The sequence below is a fragment of the Nannospalax galili genome, unplaced genomic scaffold (genome assembly GCF_000622305.1).
Source record: "Nannospalax galili isolate Female #2095 unplaced genomic scaffold, S.galili_v1.0 scaffold805, whole genome shotgun sequence".
Taxonomy (NCBI): domain Eukaryota; kingdom Metazoa; phylum Chordata; class Mammalia; order Rodentia; family Spalacidae; genus Nannospalax; species Nannospalax galili.
The window spans coordinates 1,142,741-1,151,484 of record NW_008353486.1 but is presented as its reverse complement, the minus strand read 5'-3'; positions in this window follow the sequence as shown (position 1 = coordinate 1,151,484).

Here is an 8,744-nt window from a genome sequence, read left to right as displayed (position 1 = left end):
CCGCCTCTGTGCTTCTTCCCTGTGGAGTTCACTGGCCAGAACTCCGCAATCTTGAGGAAGGGTACAAGGGTGTAATAGAGGCGGGATCCCGACTAGATAATACTCTAGTAGCAGAGGAAGCTCTCCGCTCCAGAGAAGTGTGTAGCTATCAGCTACAGCCAGCATCAGAGAAGTTTGCGCACCTGCAGTCTCCAGAGAGGCGAGGCTAGCCAGCGGGACCAGAACCACGGCGGGAGAGTGCATGCACACCTGACCCTGGGCCACATCCAGAGTGAGCGCGCCAGGGAGCCCAGGCACGCTCCCCACATCGCTTGCGGCCAGACTCACGCCGGGATTAGCCAGGTGTGCTGGAGACCCCAGGGTGCCCGCACACACCACGCCGGGGGTCCAGCGACCCGCCCCATAATATTCCCCCCTACGTCCTCCAAGATCCACCACCTCCCTACTCACCCAACTTGGTGTGGAACCTGCCTTGGAGCATGGCCAACCTTGGAGCAGGGTCACATTCCTGAAAAAACTGATAACTATTAAATGCCAGTAGCTCCTTAGCCAGGGGAGGGACTTAGTACCCCTCTCCCCCTCCCTATCTGTTCTGACTAGTTTTAGTTTGAAGTCTATTTTTTTGGATATTAGACTAGCAATGCCTGATTGTTTCTCAGTTCCATTTGCTTGGAATATCTTTCCCCGTCCTTTTACCCTAAGGTGATGTCGATTGTTGTGGTGAGCTATATATCGTGGAAGCAGCAAAAAGATGGATCCTGTTTTCTAAGGCAATCAGTTAATCTATGTTTTCTTATTGGGACCATTAATAAATATTTGTCAATTATTAATTCCTGTTATTTTGTTGTGGTGGTATTATTTTCTTAGATCTCTTTTGCTTAACTGTTCTGGAACTATTTATTCCTTGTACCCTCTTGGGTATATTTAATCTTCTCTTCAATCCAAAGTATTCCTTCTGGTAGCCTATGTAGAGATAGATAGCTTAGTGGTTATACTTTTCTTAAATGGAAAGTGTTTCTTTCTCCTTCTGTAGCAATTGATAGTTTTGCTGGGTTAAGCAATCTGGGCTGGAATCTGTGTTCTTTCATGACTAGTTGGACATCAGTCCAAGCCCTTCTGGCTTTCATAGTCTCCATTGAAAAGTCAGCTGTTATTCTGATGAGCCTGCATTCATACCTGACATGATCTTTCTCTCTTGCGGCTTTCAATATCTTTGTTTTGTACATTTAGTGTTTTGACTATTATATGATGTGGGGAGTTTCTTTTTTGGTCTTGTCTATTTGGTGTTCTGTATACCTCTTGTACTCTGATAGGTATCTCTTTTCTTGAATTTGGGAAATTTTATTCTATGATTTTTTGAAAATATTTTCTTGTCTTTGACCTGGGTTTCTTCTCCTTCTTCTTTATCTATGATTAATGGGTTTGGTCTTTTATCATATCCCAGAATTCCTGCACATTCTTTCCTGGGTATTTTAGATTTAACATTTTCTTTGAGTGATTCTTTGGCCTTGTCTTTGAGATCTGATATTCTCTTTTCCTTTGAAATCACTGTCTTGCTCATCAGCTAAGTTGTTTTTCTCAGGAAATATTATGATGAGGGTGTTTATTTCTGGAAGGGAATACTTCCTTGATTATTTGTGTCATTCATGTTTTGGAGTTGGGACCTAGGCATCTGGAGTTATATTGGTGGTGGGGTTTGTTGGTGTGGATACCTGATCTTGCCTTGGTTGAGTGTTTGTATCTTTGTTTGCTGTTACCTCAACATGTCAGGTTGTTGACCAGCTGAGGGTTACTTGGTGTTCAGCCTTGGGGCCCCTCTGCATCAGCGTGCAAATGGAATGTTAGAAGGAGTCTCAATTCAGCTGGAAGAAAACCTTCTGTGGGCTTAGAAGATTCTTGCTGCTGATCTTCTGAAGTCTGTGGAAGGCTCACAGGGTTCTATGGGTGGCTGTTGGATGGCAGGGGCTGGGATCACAGTGTGAGTGTGTGGTTCTTTGGGAGATGGGGTAGGGCATAGGACACCATACCATCCTCAGTTGGAAGTAGATAGGGGTCCTTATCTGTGGGATGGCAGAGAGGGAGAGAGAACTTAAACTTATACTCATCTTTACCAGCATTCATTACCACTATATTTCTACAACATCTCAACTGTTGTCAAACAATTCTTATAATTCCCATTCTCACTATAGATTATATATTAACCAAATTTTATTTATAAGCTAGCACTAAGACCCAGAAAGTCTTTAATGAAAATCTATCAGATATCTGAATGTCTATTGCTAATGCAGATATGTGCCAGGGAGTTAAGAAATACTGATGTAGGAACATTTTTCCTACCTCTTCATCATTATAAAGGATTTCATCAGAATCAGGATACTGGTTATATCATTAAGAAGAATCACAACTTTGAGGAAAATTAACATTCTGGGGACAGTTATGAAGTAGGCATTAATATACTGGGATAAAATATAGACATTTCAGACAGCCAGACAGGCAGAAAAGAACTGAACAGTCAGAAGAATGACTGTCCTCTGTTATGCCATTGGCCACAGGAATATGCTGACCACCTGGAATCAGAGCAGCACTCACTGGTGCGCACCAGTGAGCTGGTGTAATCATGGCGACAAAGCCACTTGTATAAGCTTTTTCTTTGATCACTGAGTTGCTATGTGATTGCTGTAGAGATCTGTGGGGGAGAAAACCTTAGAAACCTGACTTTCATCTGGTAACACAGAAATGCTTATGCTTTGTAAATGTGTCCATTATGCTCATTTTATCACTTCTTTTGCTATGCACACTTATGTGTAAAGTTGGGATAATCATAGAAATAGGCTTTTGCATATTTATAAAAGAGGAATACATAAAAATAAGCTATACATTTTCTTAAAAACTGGATTTTGCAACCAAATGTGGGAACTATCATTTGGATTTGAGAATGAGTGGAGAGGGCTTAAAATAATAAATGAATCTATGCCATTGTTTCCATTAAATAACTGCAGCCAAGAAAAACCTTCCCAGTGAGTTTATTTTTCTTACAAAAGTATTTTAGCTCTTGCCAGATATCCTTATAAGAGTGACATTGTCTTTAACTCTGCATGGCAATCCCCAACACACAGCTATGATGCACAGGAAGACAAGGCAACCTGGAACTCCAACTGCTTTCTTAAGATCATCCAACTTTTGAATGACTATGCAAAGCACTTCATTATGAGAGCAGACAATGTGAGCTCCACACAGATGCAGCAGAGAAACGTGGCGATAAAGACTTCCTTCTCTTTAAAAATTTATATTTTAGCTGGGCATGGTGGTGAACACCTTTAGTCCCAGCACTCGGACTGGGTCTACATAGTGAGTTCCAGGACAGCTGGGGCTACAGGGAGACCCTGTCTCAAAAAGACAAAAAATAATTTTTATATTTTAGTGAAAACTCTTAACTTATCCTTGGGAATTGGAGGATGAAACTGATAGTTTTCCAGTTCTAATAAAAGATTCTGTCACTAGAACTAGAGAGATGGCTCAGCAGTTAAAAACACTGGTTGTTCTTGCAGAAGATCTGGGTTTGAATCCCAGCACCTATGTGGCAGCTAACAACTGCCTGTAACTCCAGTTCCAGGGGATCGGACAGCCTCTTCTGTCCTCTGTGGGCATTGCATGACACAGGGGCACTTACCTACATGCAGGCAATACACACATACACATAAAATAAAAATAATAAATAAAATAAAAAAAGATTCTGTGCCTGAAAATAATTCTTTACCTTTTCGGCCATTTGTAGATATAGTATTCCCTCCATGTGGTGTTGGACAAAAAGCACTAACTTGGAGGCTCTTAAAGGCAGCTCGTGATTGGAAGGCGTATTCTCTCACTAAAACATTTGACTCAGCCTTTTGGATCATTTTCTCACCATTTTATTTTTTAAAAATATATTTTATTTATTTATTTTTATTTTATGTGTATGAGTGTATTGCCTGCATGTGTGTAAGTATACCCGTGTTCTGTGGAGGTCAGAAGAGGCTGTCGGATCCCCCGGAATTGGTTATGGATAGTTGTTAGCTGCTGTGTGTGTGTACTAGGATGCAAACCTGGGTCCTCTGCAAGAACAGTCAGTGTTCTTAACCGCTGAGCATCTCTCCAGCCCCTCTCACCATTTCATATCCAAAAATTGGATTTCAATGATGCTTTCCTTATTTTAAGTTTATTTTTATTTTATGCAGTACCTTAAACGCTCAGTGAAATACGCAGGGGAAGGAGGTGGTTCCAAATCTAAGGTTGAACTTTGGAACCAAAACTTTTAAATTGAAAACAAATTCTTACAAATTTGAAGGGGTTGTTTTCAAAACTTTTTAAATTCATTTATTTATTTTATGTGTATGAGTGTAAGCGCACCCATGTTGTGCAATATCTGCAGAGGTCAGAAAAGGGTATCAGATCCCTTGAGACTGAAATTACGGATGGTTGTTAGCCATCATGTGGGTGCTGTGATCTGAACTCTGGTTCTCTGTAAGAGCCATCATTGCTCTTAACCGCTGAGCCATCTCTCCAACCTCCAATTTCCTTTTTTTTTTAAAAAAAAATTTATTATTTTTATTTTATGTGTGTGCGTGTATTGCCTGCGTGTAGGTAAGTGCACCCGTGTTGTGCAATGCCGTGGAGGTCAGAAGAGCTGTCGGATCCCTGGAACTGGAGTTACAGATCATTGTTAGCTGCCATGTGGGTGCTGGGATTTGAACCCGGGTCTTCTGCAAGAACAGCCAGTGTACTTAACCGCTGAGCCATCTCTCCACCCAATTTCCTTTTGTTTTATGTGAACTTGGAATGTGTAGAAATAAAGAGAATCAGTCCAGAAAACAAATATTTTTCTGCCTAGTAGAATGGGAGCAAAAATGATCAGTGGCCTGAGAATTAAATAATCTTCCTAATGCATTCTGGTATCCAAAGAAAGTCATGTAATTACAATTCATTGTAATTACACTCATTGTTATATTAATCTACTTTGGATTATGTTGTGAAATCCTTCTGGTTTTATGATAGTAACATTTTGTCTGTTTTTCTTATATTTTTGCACTGCTTGATTTTAGTTTCCTTAAAACTAAATAGTTTAGTTAAAACTAAAACTAAATAGTTGTGTAAAAATTTGTATTCCTACAGTTTTGGGAACTCTTTCAGACTGACGGCTGTGCTAAATCATGTACCTAATTAGTATGTAGGGTAGTTCAAGAGGCCAACTATGGCTTCTATTTTCCTGGTAATGTAAGGCTTTTAAATTGTCTATAATTTTCCTAGAGTCATTTTAACTGGTTTCCCTTTTTCTTATGAAGTTTTAAATGAGAAATGTTTTTCCTTATAAATGTTCTTACAGTTTTATGTCATTATTAATTGAGCTCCTACTTTGCATCATGGTGTGGGGGTGAAGTAACAAACATGACAAAATTCCTTGTCCCCACGGGAACAACTTCAATAAGTGTGATGAGTGAGAGAATAATGAAAAGCTAAGGGGAAACGTGAGGTGGAAAAGCACGGAGAGGGTAGTGCTCCGACGAGAGACACCGAGATGATAATTGAATGAAGACCACAAGGAAATAAGGGAGCTAATCGTGTGGTCATCTGAGAGAAGGGTACCTGCAAATGCTCTGAAGCAGGAGCCTGTCTGGCACGCCTCAGGGAGAGCCAGGATCCCTAGGACTGGAGCACAGTGAGGAATGGGGTGCAGGAGGAAATGAAGTTAGAGAGCTACTCTGAGTGACAGAGGAGCCTCTGGAGGGTTTTAAACAGATAAATAACACAATTTAGCTGAAGCTTTAGTAGGATCAAGCTGAGCATTGTGTTGACTGGTAAAGGAACAGGGAGCTGGGCTAACAGGTTTTTGCAATAATCCAGAAAAGCAGGATCACCGTGCTGCACATCTCCAGGAAGCATCTGGCACCCTGCAATCTCCGTGAGTATACTTTCTATAATGAGCAGCATGTCATAGCCCAACAGCTCAACAGCTGCTGTCAAGGGCCTCACAGTCAAGGTGACTTGTTCAGGTTCAGGATCGATTCAACCTAAGTAGTGAGGAGTGTTTGCTCTACATAGATTTTTTTTTTTTTTTTTGGTCTTTTTGAGACAGGGTCTCCTTGTAGTCCCAGCTGGCTTAGAACTCATTATATAGACCAGGTTGGCCTCAAACTCACAGGGATCCACCTGCCTCTGCCTCTGCCTCCGAAGTGCTGGGATTAAAGGCCTGTGCCACCATGCCTGGCCTGCTCTACATAGATTTTGATGGTAGAACTAATACAGTTTCTTGATACATTAGATGTGGTATAGGAAAGAGGCAAGAATGATTTTAAGGCCATTAATTTCATAAATTAATAATATTAATGATACCAAAGATCATCTGCAATGGGATTAATTCACATTTATTTTTAATTCAGTAAGTATTCATTGAAAGTTCAGGTTTTGCAGAACCTTTTTTTTTTTAAACTACAAGGTCATGAACAAAAAGCAGTCTTGTCGTAGGAGTATTTACAATTTAGTTTGTTAGACAGTCTTCATATAAGAACCAAATGAAACAATAAAAGAACCAAATATTGTATAAAGCAAAGCATCATAATAGGATTAACATATGTTCTAGTTCTCTAGGGAAATAGTCCATGGCGTGTGTGAGTCTGTGTGTGTACATGCCTCATGCTTATGTGCAGGTGCTTGTGGGTATACATGTAGAGGCCAGAGATTGACATCAAGTGTTTTGCTCTATTGCTTTCTACCTTATTTGAGAAAAAGTTTCTTCACAGAACCTGGAGCTCACCGATTGGCTGGACTGGCTGATCCCCAGAGACTGCCACTGGGATTACAGGCCTGGCCACTCTGCCCAGCTTTTCATATCCATGCTGGAGATCCAAACTTGGGTCCCCATTGTTCCACAGCAAGTGCTTTACCCAATGAGTCATCTCCCCAGCACCACTAAATAGTCCAATTTTAAAATAATTTTATGTTTGTGGAGAGGCCCTTATTTCTGATTGCCATGTTCATCCAGTCTTTTCAACAGTTTGCCCACCATTTTCTGATAATAACATGACTTGCGTTTCTCCAATTCAAAATATGGGGCTCGATATGCTCCGTAGTTGACTACTCCAACAAAGAGTGTATAAAAGGCTTTGTGATGAAGTAGGATTTCTTTGTCTTATGTGTTGTTCTGTTACTGATGTTTTTAGGTTTCACCTTTCATAGTTTGGGTTAAAATTCAGTCTTCCCTTGGCTCTCAGCCTCTATCTATCCAGCTTCTTACCTAATTTTCATACCTTCTGACCTCATGTGGAGCCTGTCGGGTTATGAAAACTTTTGAGACCTTGTTGCTTCTCATGTCTTGCCTCACCCATATCATTTGTAGCTATATCTTGCCACTTCCTGTTTTGTGGGTTTCAACCTTCCTAAAAAATAATGTGTGATTGTCAACTTGACAGGACCTAGAATCACCCAGGAAAGGATCCTCTGGGCATACCTGTGAGAGATTTTCTTAACTGGGTTAATTCAGGTGGGAATAGCCACCCTGTCTACCAGGCTATATTAAAAAGGAGACAGGGAGTTGAGCAGCAGCATTGATCTACTTCCTGACTGTGGATGCCCTGCGGCCAGCTGCCTCCCACTCCTGCCACCATGCCTTCCCTGCTACGATGGACTGTATCTCACACTGTGAGCCAAAATAAACCTTCCTTTCTTATGTTGCTTTTGTCAGAGTATTTTACATCACCAACAGAAAAGTAACTAATATGTAATGAGATAGTGAAGATTATGACAATGAATATTGTAATTAACATTTTAAGTACCGACTATAAAGCTAGGCAGTAAGTTATGCTACTTAAATAGAATTTTAAACATAGTCTTCACAATTCTCCCATCAAGTGGGCAGTAGCATCATACCCTTAAGGACTTCACGTTTGGTGATTTTTAAGTAACATGCCCAAGGTTACTTAGCCAGAAAGTGATGGACTTGGATGAATACACAGAGCCTATGGATAATTTTATGCTATAATCTGTCATTCTGTAGCATCTTCAAGATGTGACCACTGATCCATCTTGGTGGTATCTCCCCTACTATAAAGACAAATGGGAGGAAGCAGACACATCTAAGCAAACATGGGTGCAAATACAAATGCCTAGAAGATATCCCAGCAGGTGTGCCACATTCATGCTTGCAGTGGCTTCCCCACTGGGGCCTGTAGCGTTTTCTGACATGGGGGATTGGCCTGGTCTACCACACCAGATGTGTGTTCCACCCCTAGGAGTGGATATTATCCAATTAGAAATTTATCGGTTGTATGTATGATAGTTGAGCCATTATTGCACAGTGGGCATTGCTTAGCATGTCCATAGTGTGCAGCACTCGGGGTCCATTGTTGAGCAGAATCATAGGGGATCCTTTTTTCCCCAACCATCTGCATAATGCCTTCTGGCACCAGGAAAGCCATCCATCCCGTGGCATGGAGTTCTCAGCTTAGTCTCAGCTCCATCTCTCCTCCTGTGCTCACATCATGCAATGTCTTCAGCAACATGGCCTTACTGACCTTTTCTAGTGTACAACCAATATTAGTGCCAATAGCCTCATTAATTTGAGGACCTCTAGGATCTCTCTGGCCAATAGCTCATAAGGGGGCAACCCATCCCTGGTACCATAATTTTTCTTAACAGCTTGTGCAGTTTTGGGAGCATATATATACTTTTTTTTGGGGGGGGAGCATATAAAATATATATATATATATATTTTT